This window comes from Lissotriton vulgaris, chromosome 1_1 (assembly GCF_964263255.1).
Source record: "Lissotriton vulgaris chromosome 1_1, aLisVul1.2, whole genome shotgun sequence".
In the NCBI taxonomy this organism is placed as follows: Eukaryota; Metazoa; Chordata; class Amphibia; order Caudata; family Salamandridae; genus Lissotriton; species Lissotriton vulgaris.
In genome coordinates this window covers 251,416,071-251,426,008 of record NC_141685.1, presented here as the reverse complement: position 1 = coordinate 251,426,008, position 9,938 = coordinate 251,416,071, and the positions used below count along the sequence as shown (strand labels likewise).

Below are 9,938 nucleotides of genomic sequence, written 5' to 3'. Positions count from 1 at the left end.
ATTGAAGCACAACACCTCTTTTTTGCACGGGGTTTCTTTCAGGCATCACGCTTCCTTCCCAACGCCTGTGTGAACATGCCTAGGTCCATCTCAGTTCGGCAGAGTCGGCAGCTCGAGATGTTTTGCATATGAACGAGCAGCTGACGACATTTCAATACCCCACACCCCTCATCCACCCAGGAAGACTTTCCCGTGGTCATGTATTTTTTTTTACCAGCAGCGTTGCACCCGTTTCACGAATGCCATGCTGGTTCTGAAAGTTGTGTATACCCCATTTTGTATAATTTGTTTTGAATGGTTACTTTGGCATTTGGGGCATTTTTAAAACTCATACCTTCACTCTTGTGACTCAGCCGATTAGGCACTGAGTCCGGCCTCGATCTTGGGAGGCGATGTTGAAGGAACGTGGCCATCTTGGGGAGGTATCTCCCAGGTTGGGTGCAGTCTAGTTGCTGAGGCGCAAGGCACTCAGCGCTAGTATATAAACATAGGGTCATGCCTCCGCGCAGCGGACGCGCTCTGCGTGCGCGCCAACAACGTGCCGAAGGAGCGCCTAAGGTAAGCCCGTCTGGGCCCGTCCGGGCCAGGCCGGGCCCAGGGGCCACTCCCACTGCTCCAATGGGACAAATAAAATCTGTTATAAGGTACAGTCGTGGTCAACTATTACAATTAAGAGGGAGGGAAGGCGTGCATTGTGTCCAACTAGCCACTCATACAAGGGCTCTCAGATCTTGCACAGGCTGTAACTATAAATTTATCGCAAACAACCACAGTGGTGCAGATATGGAAACGCGCCCGTTTCTACTTGTACTACTTAACTGCCGATCATTGCCTAAACATGCGACCGAGATTTCCATGTTCCTTGAGGAACGAGACATGGACGTGCTCTTCCTGATGGAAACTCGGACTAATGATAGCTCCGAACCGGATATTGTCCGAGCTCTGCCCCCCAACTATGCTATATTGAGGCAAGATCGTGCAGATGGTCGTGGAGGAGGCATCGCCATTGTGTACAAAAGCACCTTGGGATGCAGAACCAAGAAAGTTGCCATTTCAGGGTCGGAGAGTCTAATGTTTGCCATCACATTATCACCGACATTCACCTTCTCCGGGATCCTGCATTATAGGCCACCAGGGCCGTACGGCCAATTTTGCGAAGAGCTCCCGATTATCGCACACATTTTTTTTTTAGCATTGCCCCCAACTTCACCATCTTGGAAGATTTTAATATCCATTTAGATGAGCCAGACTCCCCGGCTTGCCATAGTCTGACCACCGGTCTGGAGGTCCTCCATCTTAGGCAATTAGTTACAGGCCCTACGCATAAAGCAGAACACATGTTGGATCATTGCTACACCAACGTGGACACCTTGAACTTTGATAACTCCATGAGAGTGCCCTGGTCCGATCATGCTCTCCTGCTCTTCTCTCTGGCTCCCCAAGAGCAGCTAGGACCTGCTAATATAACCAAGAAAGTAAGCCGAATCTGGTCCAAACTTTCAACAGAGAAATGGATAATGAATATCAAAGAAACCATACCCAAAGTGACTAATGATCCTCTTGAAGCTGACGCCCGCTTTAATCAATGGTTGGAGACATCTCTGGATCACACCCTTCCAAAAACGGAATTACTCCATCGTAGTGGTGGGAACAAAAAAGCTTGGTACACACCCTAGCTAAAAGCCCTTAAACAGATATGCAAACAACAGGAGAGAAAGTGGAGAAAAAAATACTCCCAGACCAGTAAAGACAGCTATAGAACGGCCTTACGTAATTATAAACAGGAAATTAAATCCACTCAGTCCAACTATTTTCAGGACAAAATCAAGTCTGCTTCCAGCTCCCCTAGGGAAATTTTTTAATTTTTTAAATCCCTTGTCACCCCCCCGGTCCCCTATGAGTGACCCTGGTTTGGCTCACACCCGTTGTAGGGAACTTGAAAAAATTTTCGCCTCAAAAGTGGCTAACATATATTCATATTTTCAGAAGACACCCATAGAGTGAAAGCTTGAGAAACGTACCCCCCTCGATTGCCTGAGTGTCCAGGCCCTCTTAAATAATCTAAAAATAGGCTCCCCAGCCGATCCTGTACCACCTACCGTTCTTAACCTTGTCTCAGACACTGTAGCCCCAGTCATCCAGGAGGTGATTAACTCCTCCTTAGCATCTGGAGTAGTTCCACCTTCATGGAAACAGGCAAAAGTAAAAGCGCTACTGAAGAAACCCAATCTTACTTCAGAAGACTGGGCAAACTATCGCCCCATTTCCTTGTTGCCCACCATCAGTAAGCTCGCCGAAAAACATGTAAATGCCCTGTTAGCCACCCTTCTTGAAAACAACAACTCCTTACACTCCACCCAGTCTGGCTTCAGATGTAAACAAGGCACTGAAACGGCCCTCATTACGGTGGTTGAGGAAACAAGGAAGATTGTGGACAGCGGAAATTGTGCAGCCATATTACTTTTAGATCTTAGCGCGGCCTTTGATACCGTGAATCATTTGATCTTGATTCAAAGAATAGGCAACGTAGGGGTCATGGGCCCGCATTAAAATGGCTGCACTCTTTCCTGTCCGATAGGACATTTGCCGTGTTCGAAGATGATGCCTCCTTCCCCAGATGCGCCTACAGAGTGGCGTCCCTCAGTGTTCATCCCTCATCCCAACCTTATTTAATGTCTATATGAAGCGATTGGCTGAAGTGGTGCTTCCCTGGGGGGTGCAACTGGTGACATACGCTGATAACACCCAGCTTATTATCACCCTGGCAGGGCAGGAGGCTCCTCATGGCAATCTCTTCTCTTGTCTCACTAAAGTCCGCGAATGGATGAATGACTCCTTCCTAAAACTCAACGGAGCAAAAACTGAAGTGATGATGCTGGGACATAAGGCACCCTCCTCGGTGGAAGGCTGGTGGCCGGGTAGCCTGGACCAGCCCCTTCCCCTAAGGAGCAAATAAAGAGCTTGGGGGTCTGGCTGGACCCGGCTCTGAATTTCTCGGTGCAAGCCGGAAGGTAGCCCCAACGTGCTATGCCCTCATTAGACTACTCAGGAAAATCATTAGACTCCTGCCATTCGAAGCCAGGAGGATATTAGTACAGGCCTTGATTCTGTCATGCTTAGATTACTCTAATGCGCTGTACCTAGGGACCCCACAGGGGACACTTAAGATCCTGCAGACCGTACAAAATTGTGCGGCCCGGATGTTACTGAACATCCCGCAAAGGACATCGGTCAGACCAGCACTGCACCAACTACACTGGCTGCCAGTGCAACAAAGAATTGAGTTTAAGGCTTTGATCATTGTTCATAAAGCTGTGACTAAGGCGGGGCCCCCCGATCCAACCCATGTTCCGCCCCTATCATACCTGCCGGACCCTAAGATCTAATAACAAGTACTTACTGCCAATCCCCAAGACAAAGAGAGTTCGCATGGGCGGCAGACGCTTTTCCTTACAGGCCACAAAGCTGTGGAATAATCTTCCTGATTCCGTTAGACTCGAAGCAAACCATCTTAGGTTCAGGAAGATGTTAAAAACCTTCCTGTTTGCCTAAAGCTTCTGGGAATGAATGGGTCTTTGAAGAGCTGGGATGCCTTCGGGTAGCCATGCGCTATACAAATGTGTAGTCATTCATTTTACAGACTATCTCGTATATGGGTGTTTTATACATGCATATATGCACGCAAGCTCACATGTACCTGATCTGTGACTTTCGGAGACAAGACAGCCCTTTGCCTCCAAAGTTGACCCGAGTGTGGCAACCGAAAAGATATATGCAGTTTGACTAATTGCAACATTTGCAGTGCCGTCAAGCCATGGCAAAATAATGTTTCGTATACAGTTAATGCCATCTTCGCTCACATAGCCGCCAGACCCTGCCCCTTAAGCTGACATACTGCCCCCTCTTCTGTGTCCCTACTGCACATTCACTGCCCCTGCCTCCCACCTTATGCACGCCCCCCCTGCACCCTGCCCTCTCTACTCATACACTGCTACCTTTGCACCCTGTTCACTTTGCTCACACTCTTCTGTTCACACACACCCCTCTTGGCTTTGTGCCCATTCTTCTTGCTTACACTCTGCCCTCTCTGCGTCTTGCCCCTACTGCCCAAACACAGAGGTCTCTGCCACTACTGCTTATACCGCGTCCTTTGTGCTCCCTGCCTGTCACACAGTTTGCCCCTTCTGTGTTCTATCTTCTCAACTCAAACATTGCCATCTCTGCTCCCTGTCCCTCTTCCTCATGCTGCACTCTGCTCCTTCTCTGCATGCTGCCCCCTCTGCACCCTGTCCCCTCTGCACCCTGTCCCTTCTGCATGCGCTCAGCCTCTTCTGCTCCCTGTCCGTTTTGCTCAGACTGCTTTGTGTGCGTGTCCCTTGTGCTCACACGCTCCTTCCATCAGCTTGCTCCCATAGCTCCTTAAAGCCTCAGATCCCCCGCTGCACTCCCTGTTCTGCTGCTCACACACTGTGTGCACGCTAAACCTTCTACTCATGCACTGGCCTATGCACATATACTGCCCACTATGCTTAAAAACTCTTACAATCTCTGCTCACCCACTACCCTATTTAGGTTCCGACCGTTCCACTCGCACACTGCCCCTTGTTTTATTTTTTAACTATTGTACTCCCCCTTCATTCACACTCCCTGTTCTAACTTCCAGTCCTCATTATTTCAGTGCTGCCCAGGACAGCTCCTCAGCACCACCACAGCATCACTCAGCGCCACTCCAGCATCACTCAGCGCCACCCAGCATCACTCAGCGTCACTCCAGCATCACTCAGTGCCACCACAGCATCACTCAGCGCCACCCCAGCATCACTCAGCGCCACTCCAGCATCACTCAGCGCCACCACAGCATCACTCAGCGCTACCACAGCAACACTCAGCACCACCACAGCATCACTCAGCACCACCACAGCATCACTCAGCACCACCACAGCATCACTCAGCATCACTCAGCACCACCACAGCATCACTTAGCACCACCTCAGCATCACCCCAGCATCACTCAGCGCCACCCCAGAATCACTCAGCACCACTACAGCACCATTCAGCATCACATCATCACTCAGCGCTACCCCAGCATCACTCAGCACCACCACATTATCACTCAGCACCACCACAGCACCACTCAGCACCACCACATTATCACTCATCACCACCACAGCACCACTACAGCATCACTCGGCACCACCACAGCACCACTCAGCATCACCACAGCACCACTCAGCATCACCACAGCATCACTCAGCACCACCACAGCATCACTCAGCGCAACTCCAGGTTATAGGTGTCACATTTGCGAAAGTTATAACTATTGGCATTGTAAATGACAAATCTATTAATTTAGCTATTTTTAAAACCAACACATAAATAAAAAAAATGTCATTTACAAGACCAATAGCTCAAACTTTCCTAATGTGAGACCTATTGCATTGCACCTATTGCATATGTACCTATCTTTGTGTATTACTTTGTATAACCATGAAAAATAATTATGTTGTTGAGAGAAAAAAAAATCATCTTTGGTCTACATTTACATACTTCCATGTGCATCTATGTACCTTCCATGTACTTGGATCTGTGTGTCTGTTACTTTTCTCCTGAAAAAGCATATCCAATGCACTACCCTATTTCTCATCCTGTGCCTCTATCAATATCTTTAATCTACATATACGTACCTCATTTATGTATCTATATATTTTCAATGTAAATAGGAATCTATATATTTATCACTTTCTTCTATTTTAGCATTTCCAATGCACTACCCTATTTCTCAGCCTATACTTCACTCAATATATCTTCTAGCCCAACCTTCAGACTCATCTCAAACTTCTTCTACTACTCCTTCCAATGCACTACCGTAGCTCTCATCCTATACATCTATCAATATATCCTCTACATCCACTCTCTCATTTACCCCAAACCCCATACCACTACGATGACTGCCAAAATAACCCTTTCTACACTCTCTCCTACTCTACGCCTCCTTGCATCATCTGACACTTCTTTTACTATACCGATCCCCTAAAACAAACCTTTCTAAACTCTTTCCTCTGAGTCCTCCCCTCCAAAACTCCTTCTTACTCATCCAAAAGCCTCCTCCTATTGCTAAAAAAAAATAAAAAATCTTTCACTCCTTTATCCCTCCACTATACTTTTCAATTGAAATTAACATTCTAACTTGTTCACTTTTCAATTTCCATATTAAACTATATTAATATACTACCCAAATAACTGAATAACATATCCACTACTCAAATTACTTCATATTTTTGTTACTATACTAATTTTCAACAGTAATCCTTTATGGGTTCCGGAGTGGCGTGCTACTAGCCAGAAAAGCGCTTCAACACCCATCAGGGGTAACAAGTGCTATATGAATGCAAATCTTTCTTCCCCTTTTATCCCTCTGCTATCCTTCTCATTCCAAGTAACTGACTAATATCCACCACTGAAATGACTTCATATTTCACCATATTAATTCACCACTAACCTTTGTAGGCTTCCTGAATAGCGTGCGTCAACAAGTGCTATATAAATACAAACCTTTGTCCTCCTCTATCCTTCTGCTATCATTCCAAATCCAAATAGCTGACTAACCTATCCACCACTTAAAATGTACTTGCATGTTTCACTATCATAATTCAACACTAATACCCTATGGGTCCCGGAAAAAGCGCTTCGACGCTTTGTCAGGGGTAGTAAGCGCTATATAAATGCAATTACAATACAATACAATACAATACAATGTATGAAGCACATCCAGATAGCATGTCTATGTTGGTCTCAATGCCAACCATAAGACATATCACATACCCACTTGGTCCATACCAGTACCAAGCTTTCTTATAATATGCTGAGCCTGGCTGGGTTGAGTTATGTGTCTTGAAGCCTGACTGGTGACGTCAGGTGTCAGTGGGTCTGTATAAGACAGGGCACCTGATATGGTCTAATAGCATCATGTGCTAAGCAGTTCATCGAGGGGCTGCGGGAATTGGTCAGTCAGTACAGAGTGGACAAATTACTTGTATGTTTCAAAGAAATGCAGCCCCAGAGTAATGTATTAGGGTCCAATTATATTTCCAAGTACTATAACATTGAAGTATCATTCCACTATTTTCACAATCTGTAGCGCACACTCTGCCCAGGAAGACAGATGTCAGGATGGCCGAGTGGTCTAAGGCGCTGCGTTCAGGTCGCAGTCTCCTCTGGAGGCGTGGGTTCGAATCCCACTTCTGACATGTTTTTGGGGTTAAAATATCTTTCTTATTTTAGTAAAACAAATTTAGCATTTACACATACTGGAAAAGTAAAACCACTAGAGAACTTTTAATCACGATTGACAAAGCGATACAATCTTTTGAACAAAAGTTGCTTTTCACGATTTTATGCGATATATTAAAAGCACGTGCAGTACGTCATTTTACTCCACCCAAAGAATACTTCACGCGAGATTTAGAATTGCCTTTCTTTAACTTTCACTTGCAGCTGCTTTTCTTTGCATTACATATTTGGCGCCATTCGTACTCTCCCTTCATAATCATTCCCTTGATCATCCACAAGATGGCGGTCGATCTTTAAAATACTTCACCGAAGGTCACTCTCGCTACATAGCCTGGACTCAGTGGCAGCAGCTGATGTATTTCTTTTACTGGAACGTGAAGCGGACAGGTGGACGGACACATCTTAGATATGGTAAGCAGGGCACGGGTCCTAAATTAGCAGGGGACTAATTAGAAAAGATGTCACGTCGAGTGACTTCACAGGAAGTGACGTCACGCTCCTAGCATACCCAGCACTTTAAAGGGAATGAAACTCCTTTACAGTCAACGTTGAGATTCGGTTATTGCTAAATAGAATGCATGTATACAATGTATGTTTAATATGTTACTATTCTGTAAATGCAAAGCAGTGATTTTTTTTAGGAATACACAATCTGGTGTTCAAATAATAATGATGCTTACATATCTAATCATTTGAACTTTATGAAACAAGGAAGGCTTGGGTCAAGTCGCCCAAAATGTTGCAAATCTCCTGTAAAATGACCTCAATCTGGGACCCTGGCTAAGCTGCACAAGTTGTATATTATTTGTGGAGCGCTGCCCAAGCGCCTGCGCGCATCACAAACTGTTATGTTAAACAATCTATTCTTTGCACATTTACTCATCCCCCCCCAACCTCCCCCCCCACCCCCGCAGGCCTGGGATCATATCGGGCTAAACTCTGAGCAGTTCTTAGGATTTGGAAACCACGCTGGCAGACACGCTTTCTACGTTATCCTGCCATTGTCTATGGGTGCATGGTCAAATTTTTAGGTTTCGCCTGGCGCCGTAGCACTGAGCAGCAGTGCTCGCGCAGGCGAAATCTTATGATCCTACAGTATGGGGCTTTGTACGCCTCCTCTTCCATTGGCTAGCTCCATAAAAGTAGGCTAGTCATTGGAAGAGATTGGCTGTCAATCACTCTTTCCACGTCAGGACGCGATTCTGGGGCGTTTCCCTGTCTTTTTTTAAGTCCCGCCCCCACACCCTCCCTCTCGCCGAGGAGTTACACCCCTCATTGTCTGCGTTTTCCATCCTCCCGCCCTCCTCCCGTTGTCAGCGATCCATTTGTTCCCGCCTCCTGTCCGTGCCTTTTCCCTTCCTCCCGCCCACTGTCTGTGCCTCCTCCCTCCCGCCCGCCCACTGTCCGTGGCCTTGTTTATCCCCCGCCCTCCCTCCCAGCCAGCCCCCACAGCTCGCTGCCTCCTTTCATCTTCACTTTTTTTTCGTTCCTACCCACACTGTCGTATTCGTGGGTGTCAAGGGGTCGTTTCCTAGAACCTGATCCCACGGGCCATTCACCAACTCCGCGAAACAAAATCCCTCACAGAAATTTTAAGAGCAAGGGGCAGGGTGTGGCGTAGCGGGCAGAGCTGCCGACTTTGGAGCTGGGAAACCAGGTTCAAGCCTCGGCGTCAGCTCAGCATCCTGTGAGTCTGGGCAAATCACATGCCTACCAAAAATGAATGTGCCCTTGTGTAAGGTAACTGGTGTTCATGTAAAGCGCTCAATACCTTCCAATGGAGTTTGTGATATATAAAACTGTGAAAAGGTGGAAGTGCGGAGGATAGCCCCCCACAAAGAGGCTTTTCTAGCAACGCCAGTCTGTAGGGCCATTTTAGGTCTTGCTTCAAAACGCAGCTCTCTCCCGACCTTATGTTATCTACCTAAAAAAGAGCTTTCAGTGGTGCTTCAGATAAGGGGTTTGGCTCCGCCCAGATTTTGGAGGGCAGGATTACATGCTTTTATTGGACAGAAGCAGTGTGCCTCCCAGATAGAGCCAGCCTTTGCTAAGATAGGCCCTTGGCCTGGCACAGCCGTCCACTTTTTAATAAGATTCCTGGCGACGGTGGGAGGAGTGGGCGAGCCCTTTGATCTGAGGGCGCTTAATGAACTTTACTTTTTAGGTCGAAGCCTGGCGTTCACTGCGCAAGCAGTGTCGCGCAGGCTGTCATGTACTTGCACAAGTTCGTTTTATGTATTGTTTTGTAACTGTATTTATATAGTGCTTACTACCCCTGACAAGGTGTGGTTGGGTGCGTGGAGTCAGTGGATGAATTGAGTGGTGGCTAGGTGGATGGACTTAGTGGGTGGATGAAGTGTGTGTGTGTGTGGCTGTGTGTGTGTTTGTAGCTGGGTGTGTGTCTGTATGTGGCTCTGTGTATGTGTGTGTGTGGCTCTGTGTATGTGTGGCTCTGTAGGTATGTATGTGTGTGGGACTCTGTGTGGGTCTGTGTTTGTGTGTGGCATTTGCTAGAAATTAAGCTATTGGCATTGTAAATGACAGTGCCATTTATTTATCTGTTTTCAAAACCAACACATAAATACACATTTTGTCATTTACAATGCCAATAGCTCTAACCTTTTCAAAGGCGAGACCGTTGCATTGTA

At 46.8% G+C, this 9,938-nt stretch overlaps 1 non-coding gene across 1 annotated transcript; it reads left to right on the top strand.

The window, feature by feature from the left end:
• The first annotated feature begins 7,164 nt into the window (after positions 1–7,164).
• TRNAL-CAG (transfer RNA leucine (anticodon CAG)) lies at positions 7,165–7,247 on the top strand. The gene has a single exon. It is a non-coding gene; the product is annotated as a tRNA-Leu (tRNA).
• Positions 7,248–9,938: the final 2,691 nt, after the last annotated feature.